This window comes from Chelonia mydas, chromosome 7, assembly GCF_015237465.2.
Source record: "Chelonia mydas isolate rCheMyd1 chromosome 7, rCheMyd1.pri.v2, whole genome shotgun sequence".
NCBI lineage: Eukaryota > Metazoa > Chordata > Testudines > Cheloniidae > Chelonia > Chelonia mydas.
In genome coordinates this window covers 30,359,875-30,372,169 of record NC_057853.1, presented here as the reverse complement: position 1 = coordinate 30,372,169, position 12,295 = coordinate 30,359,875, and the positions used below count along the sequence as shown (strand labels likewise).

At 44.2% G+C, this 12,295-nt stretch overlaps 1 protein-coding gene across 5 annotated transcripts in view; it reads right to left on the bottom strand.

Annotated features, from left to right (window-relative positions):
• The window catches only part of MACROD1 (mono-ADP ribosylhydrolase 1), a 184,083-nt gene that overhangs the window by 144,646 nt on the left and 27,142 nt on the right, over positions 1 to 12,295 (bottom strand). The gene's annotated exons all lie outside the window — the stretch shown is intronic.

Here is a 12,295-nt window from a genome sequence, read left to right as displayed (position 1 = left end):
AACCTTTTCTGCAACTGCATCAGATAGTGGATTCATATTCAGTTTGTGATCCCCCATAATCCCCAGGTCCTTTTTGGCAGAACTACCACCTAGACAGTTCTTCCCCATTTTGTAGTTGTGCATTTCATTTTTCCCTCCTAAATGTAGTACTTTGCACTTGTCTTTAGTGAATTTCATCTGAGTGGTTTAGACCAGTTCTCCAATTTCTCAAAGTCATAAAATGCTTTCAACCCCTCCCAGCTTGGTGTCATTCACAAATTTCATAAGCATATTCTCCTCTCCGTTATCCATGTCATTAATGAACATATTGAATAGTACCAGACCCAGGACAGACCCCTGCAGGACCCCACTAGATACACCCTCCCAGTTTGACGGCATACCGTTGAATTACTCTTTGAATTCAGTTCTTCAACCAGTTGTACCCACCTTAAAGTAATTTTATCTAGACCACATTTCCCTAGTTTGCTTATGAGAGTGTCATGTGGGTCTGTGTCAAAAGCCCAATATTAAGATCTATGTCTACCGCTTCCCCCCTATCCACTAGGCTAGTAATCCAGTGAAAGAAGGAAATTAGGTTGGTTTGGCATGATATATTCTTGACAAATCCATGTTGGCTGTTACTTAGTACCCTATTATCCTCTAGGGACTTACAAATTGGTGGTTTAATAATTTGTTATTATTTCACACACACATACATACACACACACACACACAGTTGAAAATCCTTGATTCTGGAGAATAGGAATAAATATAATTATCTGGCTGATTGGAGAGCGGGCAATAAATATCCCATTAGTAATATCTGTAAAAGGTGCTGTCTCCTTGCTGATGGCTCTGCCAGTGGCTTTCATCCTTTAATAGCTAAAACAATCCCACATAAAACACTTTTACCTGCTTATGACAAAACAATAGATGCCAAAACTAAACGAATTCTAGACCAGATAATCCACAAGGATACAGAATAAAACTCCCCTGTCTTCCAGCCCCAAGAGGGGGAAAATAATCCCAAGTAAGGGAAGTGGCTAAAAGATTTGATTCTGCATTGTCCTGTGTCTTGTTTTGTCACTTATTCCAGTGCAAAGTGAGCTGCTGTTCTGATTTAGGTGGCATTTCACACCCATTTTGCATAGGCATAAAGGACAACACTTGGCCGTAGGGCAATGTGTCCTGCATTTAGACCCAATTCAGCAAAGCACTTGAGCACATGCTAGACAAGTCCCAATGGGTGCATTTTCATTAGGAAAAAAGGTGTGTTAGCTAACATGAGTTAATATCCTAGTGAAGACAAAGCAGTCTGTAGTTTTAACCCACATTAGTAGGTTGAAGTAAAAACTAGTGGAGAGCCCTGACCAAGATCAAGGCCACATCATCCTGTGCAATACAGAGATACATAATGAAAGAAAGCCCCTGCCTCAAAGAGCTTACATATAAATAGACTAAGGGTGGGAGGGGATACAGAGGCAGAGAGAGGGGAAGTGATTTGCCCAAGGTCATACAGCTGGTCAGTGGCAGAGGTGGGAACAGAACCAGGTGTCCTGAATCCTAATCCTTTGTGCCATCCATTAGAACACACTGCCTTCCTAGAAACGAGCCACTTTGGGTCACATAGCAAAAATGGTTTAGTTAAACTGGAGCAAACTGTGTGAAATGTTTGAAACTGGTTTATATTGGTTTGACTTGTGCCTGTACGGCATTGTGTATATGGGAAGGTTGCACCAGTATAATCTAAGAGTGGATAGTCTTACTTCGATTTGAACCTGGTTTATATCAATCCTGTATACGGCGTTGGCGAGACTGATACTGAAGTACTGTGTCCAGTTCAGGAGGCCATATTTTAAAAGGGATATTAAAAAACTGGAGAGGGTGCAGAGAAGACCCACAAAAATGGTCCAAGGGCTGAAAAAAATGCCTGCCAGTGAGAGACTTCATAAGCTCAAACTGTTTAGCTTTTCAAAAAGATCAGGAGGTGACTTTGATTACTAGTAAGCATGTACATTCATGGGGAGAAAATCGCAGGCCCTAACGGGCTCTTTAATCTAGCAAAGGAAGGCAGAACAAGACCCAGTGGCTGGAAGTTAAAGTCAGACACATTCCAATTAGAAATAAGACACCAATCTTTCACAGTGCAAGTGATTAACCATTGGAACAAACTCCCAGGGGATGGGGTGGATTCTCCATCTCTTAGGTGTCTCCAAATTCAGACACCCTGGCTGCCTTGCTGGAAGATGCTTTAGCCAAACGACAAGTTACTGGGCTCAGTACAGGGGGAACTGAGTGAAATGTTATGGCCTGTGTTATGCAGGAGGTCAGACTAGATGATCTAATTGCCCCTTCTGGCATCAAACCAATGGAGTACAGTCCACACACAGTCGCACCCACTTATCTATATCAGTTTAACATTAACATTTTTAGCTAAATCGGTACAACTTCTATGGACAGACAAGCTCTACATTTATCAACACAATCTAAATCAATATGAGCCAGGTTTAAACTGATATAAGGACATCTCCACAGACTTTTGCACTTATTTGTCTGAATAAAAGGTCTTATATCTTGCTTATAATCAAAATCGTGCTAATCTCATCTCATCTACAACCAGAGTGGCAACAATTATTACTATTTATTATTTGTATTATCGGAGCCCCATTCATGGACCAGGACCCCAATGTGCCAGGAGCTATACAAACACAGAAAAAGACACAAGTCCCTGCTTCAAAGAGCTTACAATCTAAGTGTAAGATAAGAAACCTGGATACAGACAGAGCAATAGAGAGTATGGTGATTTTAATCTGAGTTAGTAACAATCCCTAGCATTTATATAACCTTTTTCAAGAATAGATCTCAAGGGCTTTACAAAGGATAAATAGCATTATCCCCATTTTAGAGGTGGGAAACTGAGGTACAGAGGGCGGAAATGACTTGCCTAAGGTCACGCAGTAGCAGACCAAGGAATAGACACCTGGTCTCCTGAATCCCACTGCAGTGCTCTATCCATAAGACCACATTGTCTGTCCAAATGCAAGCATTCAAAAATCAGAAGGGTTTTAAAAAAAAAAAAAAAAAAACCTGTGGGGTTCCTTTTATTTGTCTTCCAGATGTCACGTTCTTCTCTATAACCAGGAGAGCTGGAGATTATTTTTTAACAAGAGCTGGCAGTCATGAGAATCCAGGAGTGCAACCTGCATTATAGACAAACCCCCAGATCTGCCCTTGTGCCCACATCTGCTTTTACACTTCACCCCTTGCAAACTGCAACTGCAATTCCAGAAAAGCTTGGCTCTGATGTTCCTTGGAAAATACAGCTTCTCCAGCTGATTATGCCGCTGGTCTGTCCCAATGCAAATTTATGCAGCTAATTAGCCACTTGCCAGAACAACCGAGGGATAGGATGGAAGGATATTTATTTACAAAGTTCAAAAGAAAGTCATTTTAAAGTGGGAAAAGTCTTATTGCTCTTCCTTTCCATTCACAACCATGGCAAGGTAAAAGACGACAAAAGAAAGGCATACAGCGGAGCTTATATTTATATGATTAACACTGCATGAAAGGATCCAGCCCTCAGTTCCGGCATTCCACCTCCCACGAAGTGTAATTTTATTAAGTGTTTAACTCTACACACAGCACTTAACAAATGGAGCTAATTTGAACTAATGCTCCAAGAGGACACGTTTAGCACAATGCAAACCTGGTGCTCATTAATTCAGGTGATTCGAGCATGTTTCGCTTATGTCTTTCCCTTCCGTGCACCTGGAGTTTACAGTAACAATTTACAGCTCAGCTTGCAAAGCTGCCATAATTTAAGACAGAGCCATTCAAACAGGTAAAAAAAAGTTTTAAAATGCAAATGATTTGCCTTTATTTATTTATTTGTTGCCAAAAAATTCAGTTGCTAAACTCATTAGCTGAAACGAAGCCACTTAAAGGTGACACCGAATATGGATTTTTTTTTTTATGTCTGCCAAGGGTTGGCTCCTTCTGCATGAAGTGTCAGTGATCTTGGCTCTTGGGGGCCTAGGGTAACCAGATGTCCCAATTTTATAGGGACAGTCTCAATATTGGGGGCTTTGTCTTATACAGCCACTTATTACCGCCCACCCCCGTCTTGATTTTTCACACTTGCTATCTGGTCATCCTGCAGGGGCCCAATCCTGCAAATGCCATGTGAAAAGCAGGCATGAGACCAACCAGAATATTTCATGCTCACTTTGCACTAGTGTGAACGAACGAGAGTCGAGCCCTGTAGCTTCCAACATCAACATTTGATCCAGGTGGAATCTTGAGCCTAAAGACAAGCACAAAAATTCTCCGAGGAAGCAGTCTCGTCCACAGACTGTCTCTGTACCTTACAATCTAGCCTCACTACTAGACATCACTCCCCCAACACACACATTGAGCTATCTGTTCAACTCACTTATGCCATCCAGCTTGATAGCTGCCTAGGGCTTTTACTTGGAGTAACAGCAGACACCGTTCTTTGAATAGCACATAATCGTTTGGCCTGAATTCTCCACTGGCTTCTTAAATTTTCTTCTTGTTCCCTTCCATTTTTGCAGGGCCTGGTTTTTGCAATCCCAGAATCTGGAGCAATTTATCTCATCCCTCCCTCATCCCTGGGAATTTAAAGAGATATGGGATAAAATTTTCAAATGTGCCTAAGTGACTTAGGAGACAAAGATCCATATTTAAAAGTGACGTAAGTAATATGGCGCCTAAGGCTCACTGAAAGCCAACAGGATTTAGGCTCCAAAGGTATTTAGCAAACCTGATCAAAAATTTTCATACAAAACAGTTTTCCGTCAGAAAATGCTGACTGGATTAAATCAGAATTTTTTTGCTGGATTTCATCAGCATTTTTGTAGGAAATTATCCAAATTGTTTTGTTTTTAAAAGGGAGGAAAGCTTGGTTTTGATGCTGCATTTTTATATTCTAGTATCATATTGTCTAAAAGTCTAAACGAGACATTTTGACCTTATTGAAACAAAATAAGTTTGAATTGTTCACAGAATGGAAATTCCATTTTTTGGCCAGCTCTAATATTTAAGCACTTAAAGACGCAGATGGGTGCCTACTAGGATTTTTAAATGTGCCTAAATGAGCTAGGTGCCTAAATCCCATTGCCTTTCACTGGGAGTTAGGTGCCTAACCTGCTTAGGGGCTTTTGAAAATCTCACTAGGCATCTACCTGCATCTCTAGGTGCCTAAATACCTTGGTAAATCTGGCCCTAAGTCACTTTTACAAATGGGTCTTGAGCTCGTAGGTCACTTAGGTGTTTTTTAATAGAAGTCCCTTCCTAAAGCTTTTCTCCTCCCTTAGAATAAGCTTAGCTACTTTATTCTTTCTGCGGCAGATATCTAGGCATGATCTATTGATTAGGGTTGGGGGGATGGGACTGGGAGCCAAGACTCTTGGGTTCTACTCCCAGCTCTGTTGCTGACTCACTCCATGATGTTGGGCAAGCCACATACCCTCTGTGTGCCTCAGTTTCCCCCAAGAGTAAAACAGGGATTGTGAGACTAAATTACCAAATGCTTGTAAATTGCTTCTTGCTGGGAAGTGCTACAGAAGTGCACAGTATCGTTATTTTTAATAAGTTGTGGGAACAGAGTTGTCCCTGCTCTTTGACATTCAAAGCAAAGACAATCTGGTGGAATGGTGGCCCATTTTCACCTCAGTCAGCGAGATGAGATTAAAGGCCAGCACTCTGGATCTATCTCATTTCATCTGTTTGTGACACAGTGTTCCCAAACAGTTTAAAATACATCCCGAACATAGGAATCAAAAGACTAAATCAGACCCATGCGCCATGTAGCCCAGTATCCTGGCCAGATTCTTCAGAAGTATGCTTGCATTAGGCAGATGTGGGATAATCTACCCTCTACAATCCCTAATAGAGGTCAGTTTAAGCCTTGAAGCATGAATTTTAATATCCTTCTAATGCTCATTTTGTTGGCATTAACTATTTTAACTCTGGATATTCTTGTTACCCAAACGTCCAATCCCTCTTTGAATCTTTCAAAGGTTCAAATCATCAGACCTGATGTTTTAAAAACTGAGGCTTTAGGGTGAGAGTCACCCTTTCAGCTAATTAATTCAAGCAAGCACCACAAGTCCTGTTTTGATGGTCATATAGACGAGTTAATAGAAATACCCTTGGCCCAGATCTGGGTGCCATCAGTTTGACAGCAGTGTAACCCCCAGTTTGAAACTGATATGAATCCCAGAATTTGACACCAGTGTGACTCTCATCTTGAAATGGTGTCACTCCCAACTTGAAACTGACATAACTCCCAGTTCGACACTGGTGGGACTCGCTGACTGCAGTGGAAATTACTCCTGATTTACACTGGTGAAACGCTGATCAGAATCAGGGCCCTTATGCTCGCAATCAGTGATGCACCCTTTACAAACAATTTCTTTCCTTGTCAAGGAATATTAGTCCCCTTCTCATCCTCACTTTGATGGACAGAAACTTTAGTAGAGGAGACATTCATTTTTGTTCCTTAAGATTGTTGTTATGAGATCATGAGATACTGGTTTGGTTCTTTGTTGACTTGACTCTTGTGCACTCATTTCCACCAGCGCAAAGTGAGAATGTAAATATTACCCATTCTAATTAGGTAGCACTTTGTGTGACATTCAGGGAGACATGAAATGGGGCCCATTTCATTTTGACTTCAAGGGCAGTTTTGCCTAAGTAAATTCTACAAGCTTTGCCCCTGGCTGTGCTGTAGTCTGGATGGGGGATGGTATCAAAACCGGTGGCATCAGAACATGGTTGGCAGGGCATCTGGCTTTTTGGCACCGCAATTCCAGGGAGGGCTGGATTGATTTTCATACATGGCTAGTAAACAAAGAACAGGATTGTCTTTGAGGCTGGGGAATGCAAGGCAGAAACAAATGTATCTAAAGAGGCCTAGGAGTTCCAGCTCCTATTTGGCCTCTGTTTAAATATATCAGTATCCATTGAAAAATTTACAATACACTGTAGCCTCTACATAATGCTACTCTTACTGCTGGGGGCACTATCTAAACAGCACTCCCTTCCACTACCACTCTTAGCCCTCAAAATCTTATTTTCACTGGTTGTTGCAAGAAAAGCTATGACAGGACTAGAAAATTTGGAGCTGTGAACTCCAAGCAGTTGGTTGAAGTAATAAAGTGGGAGTGAAGTAAAGGTCAATGATAAAGGGGGCAGAGTTAAGGTTCAGTAGTGGGAGTGAGGCATACATTAATACACCTCTATCCAACCCCAAACACTCCCTCTATCTTCTATCCATCCCCAAACACACTCCTCTCTATCTATCCAGCCCCCATCCACCCTTCTATCCATCTACCTATCTGCATACACATCTTTATATTGATCTCTGCATTCATCCATCCCTCCCTCTTTCTCCACACACATTTCCTGGGTTTGGGAGGTTTACGTTTGCATGTTCTTAACGTAAGTTTAGCCACTTTGCACATTCTGGAAAGGCACATGGCAGCAGCAGGCAACCGTAAGTCTACCTTAACCAAGTTTTGGGGTAGTTAACAGACAGGGAAAGTATTGCATAAAGCGAGGAGCATGGCTAGTATTGTCACTGTCATCTTCATGGCTGTTAATTGACATGCAAACCAATCATCCCAAGGAGCAGCTCACCTTCCATTCCCCCACATAATCCAGATCAGAGTTGGACTGGCGCTCAGCCCAACGGACATTCAGCAGCTCAACACAGCTGCAAAGAAAGTCAGCCCCTCGCATAGCATCATTAAAAGATTCAGTTCAGCTCCTTGCAAACTGGACCTCGCATAGCATTATCAGACAGACTCAGTTCTGCAAGGGATCCATTGGACCTCAAACAGCACCATCAAACAGAATCAGTTCAGCATTATGTTCAAATTCTGTATCTTCACAACAGTGGGACCACAATCCCCCCACTCGTCCATCCCTTTTCTTCTTCCGTGCATCTGCTGAGCCATGCACAGATGGAGGCCAGCCTGGTTATCCCACCTCCTCGCCACCAAAATAAGGGTTCTTTTCTGAGAAACCAAAGTGCACTCATTGCGCGCCCTTTGGCCTCTTTCCTTTAGGTGCCTTGAAATTTTCAACGTCTGAGATGAATGTGTTCCTTTGTCCCCCCTTTTTTTTCATATAAAAATAAAAAACAAAACAAATGGACAAAAAAAAGTATGAGTTTAAAAGAAAAAAATTCTTTCCTTGTCCTTTATTGAAATAAAATAGAAAGATTTAACTTTTATGGTGGTTTGAGTCATTCTCTCTTTGCCTGCAGGGGTGGGGCTGGGTGAGAAACTGCAAAATTAAAACAAAGGCACTGTCATATAGAGGAATAAAAATGGATTGGTGCTAGGCTAGGCTTGGAGAGTGCGTTGGAAGAGGGCTACCAAGGGAATTATATGTTGCTTTTTCTCCGCAAAGCACTGCACCGTGGCCCTGGGAACAGGTAAGCATTTCCATTCCCAAGGCCAGAGCGATGTTAGTGTATAAATATTAAGGCAGCTCCTATAACCAACCTCTATCTATCCATCCATCCGTCTCCATATATACTCTTCTATCTATTCATCCATCTCTTTACACATTTTTCTCTATCCCCATATCACCCTTCTTTCCATCCCCATGAACACCCCTCTATCTATCGCTGTACACAGCACTCCAGCTATCTGTCTAGCCATCCTTCCATTTATCCATCCCCAGTCATATCTATTTGTCTATCTATGGCCACCCCTACCTCTCTGGATGCCAGGCAAAAAAACTCCAGGGCTTGTAGCAGGGGGACAGGCATTGACCATGATGTAATGGGGGATGTGGAGGGAAGCGATGTGAGGGGAAAGGCAGTAGGCCGTGGTGTGAAGGGTAATGTGAGGGGAAGGTCTAATGCCCTTCCCCTCTCATCCCCCTCACACCATGGCCTAATGCCCTTCCCCTCACATCGCCCCTCACACCATGGCCTAACGACCTTCCCCTTACATCCCCTCTTCACACAATGGCCTAAGGCCCTTCCCCTCATGTCCCCCCTCACACCATGATAGGTGAAGGTCATTAGGCCATGGTGTGAGGGGGATGAGAGGGGAAGGGCATTAGACCATGATGTGAGGGGGATGTAAGGGGAAGGTCGTTAGGCCATTGTGTGAGGGGGATGTAAGGGGAAGGGCATTAGACCATGGTGTGAGGGGGATGTAAGGGGAAGATCATTAGGCCATTGTGTGAGGGGGATGTAAGGGGAAGGTCATTAGGCCATGGTGTGAGGGGGATGTAGGGGGAAGGTCATTAGGCCATGGTGTGAGGGGGATGTAGGGGGAAGGTCGTTAGGCCATTGTGTGAGGGGGATGTAAGGGGAAGGTCATTAGGCCATGGTGTGAGGGGGATGTGAGGAGAAGGGCATTAGACCATGGTGTGAGGGGGATGTAAGGGGAAGGGCTTTAGGCAGAGACCCAACTCCCAACAAATTCTCCATGGTTTCCTCACATACACAAAACTTCCTGTCCAGCTCTCATTGCTCAGGGGGCAGAATGGGGAGTTCCAGGCACAGAGGAAGGGAAAAACACAATAAGGATTCAGCCTCTGAAGCTTTTCTGCCTGACATGGAGACATGGCTGGCTGGCTAACAGGTGCAGAGATTTCTTTAACTGAAATGACAGGGACATTTTCCCTGGCTTATCCCGCGAGGTTGGAGGCAGAGATGGAGGTTGGAGGCTCATCCCGCTAGTCATGTGGAGTGGAGGCAGAGATGAAGGGCTGGGATTTACAGACTGCATTTGTTTGTTCTGTAGATGTCATGAGCGCTAGGAGCCGACTCCTCCTCTACCCCACCCCATCCCCAACTTGGCACTCCGCTATGTTCCCCCCATCCTCAATCTACCTTTCAAACGCCCCGGAGAAAATTATTTGCTGTCAGGAATAACAATGGTTTTTGCTATATTTAACCTAAAATCCAAGCTCATTGCTTCCGCATTAGACCTGATTTCATGTCTAGTTACAGGTTAATGGATATTTCCTCCTTGCCACGTTGCATGGGAATGCCATTTCTCTGCTCGGGAACACACTTCAGTGGCAGCTTTTGTGCATCAAAAGCAGGCTGGGGCTTAAAGGCTGGGGAAATGATCACACCTGCAGAGACACTCTAGTGACCTGTAAGGTACACTGTGCCCTAGTCCAACCACAAGCTATCAGGCTCCATGCAAGAATGGCTGGGTGGCTTTCTCTGGCCTGTACTTATGCAGTAGGTCATAATGATCCCTTCTGGCTCTAAAATCTGTTACCTCAGCTGTCAGCACACACATTATAGGAGCTGCTACATTCACTGGGCCAGCTCTCCAGCTGGTGTAAATCAGCATCACTCCATTGGAGTCAATGGGCTGCTCCTGGTTAGGGGTGATGACAGCAAATAATTTTTTCACCCTCACCAGCAAAATGCCTACGGCCAACCCTGCATGTCCCCTCCCCATATTCCCCCATGGTACCTGGTGAAAGAAATGTAGGCAATAAGATGACACCGGGATTAAAGGGACAGACCCAGAGGGCGTACAAGAAAAAGCTGTTGAGAAAGATGTGATGAGTCCTTCATTATAAGCAACTTCCTGAAGGGCCAAGGTCACTCCATTGGGGACTCTGCTATGTACCTTGATTCTGAGAGCAGCATGAATCCCAATTGACACTAAGAAGGAAACATTTTAGCCTGAATAATTGAGGTCCAGAAAAGGCCACATGCCCAGTCCACAATTTAACTGGCCAGCTCTGGAGGCTGGAAACAGAGGTTAAATCTGCCAGAAAACAGAAATATTAAAGTCCTTTCCAGACTGGAGAAAAGCAGCTTCCCGACAGGCATTACTTATATCACAATGATGCTTGGAGACCCCAGGTGTGACTGGGGATCCGTTGTGCCAGGCAGCGTAAAGACCCCAACTGAGATCAAGTCTCCCATTGTGCTGGGCATTGCACAGACACAGAGTAAGAGACGGTTCTTGTCCTGAAGAGTTTACAATCTAAACAGACAAAAGGCAGAAGGGGAAACTGAGGCACAGAGACGGGCAGTGATTTGCCCAAAGTCAGTGGCAGATCAGGAACAGAACCCAGGTGTCCTGACCTTCAATCCATTACCTTACCCACTAGATCAAAGTGCCACTGAAAATCTTGCCATTTCGTTTAGAAAGGAGTGGCACACTGAGATACAGAATAGCCCAGCAGTATGTCCCTGCACTGGAACTAGAAGTTGTGGGTTCAATTCCAACTCTGCTACAATCTCCTTAGGTGAGTCACTTCTCTTGTTGGGCCTCAGTTTTCCATCTTTAAACTGAGAATAAGAATCCATCTCTTACCTATCTAGACTGTAAACTCTCTGAGCCAGGGACTGTCTCTCACCATATATCTGTGCAGCACCTGACACATCAGGGCCCTGGTCTCAGCTGGGAGTCTATGCAGTGCCCAGCCCAATGGGGCATCAATGTCAGTTGGGATATCTAAAGGAAAGCTGATCTCTTGCAAAATCTGGCTTCTATCGTATGGACTAAGGGATATCTGTCCCTCAGGGGAAATCCTCTCCCAGGACAATCCTACACATTCAGCACAATCTGATGCCTCCCAAATGGGCAATGACATCTGGGGTGGTCTCTCGTGTCATCATTTACACTAGTGTGAAGTAAGCAGACAATGCCCTCTAGATTGTTTGACATCCATTCGGCTTGACTGCACGAGGTTGCTCTTTCTAAATCTCTGGGACTTGGGGGTGGATTAGCAGGGATGATACTGCAGGAAGCAGCTGGGGTTGTACTTCAGATCAGGGAATTTGGAAGTAGGGTTTTAAACAGGGTGGGGTACTCATTCCTGGATAGCTCTTTCCAAGTGGCACGCGCCCTGAATCAAAGCACCCCTTGATGCATGGCATGTCTCCAAAAGCCTACTGAGGAGGAGTCGGCGGGGAATATAAAAGCATCTTAAATCCTCTTTTATTCACCTGGAGCCTTGGGCGCCTAATCACCTCTTCAAAGCAGCCTGGGCTGGTGCAGAGGAGAGGAAATATTGTAACTGGCTCTTTCCTGGGGCTCTAGCAAATGGATTCGTCGTGGGAGAAAGGATTCAGCTTTTCCTTGTGTTGCTATAAGGGGGAAAACCCAACAGCGCATCTGCTGGAATATCCAGGTTAGGATACAGGGGAATGGAATTGCCTGGTGTGAAGACTCTCACAGGACTCTGTGTTCTTATCCATTGGTGTAAGTGACTTGTGCTTTGTCTGTACTGGGTTGGGGGCCGGGGTTGCATTAGTGCAAGACCCTAGTGCTGGTGTGTTGCACTGTGTAAA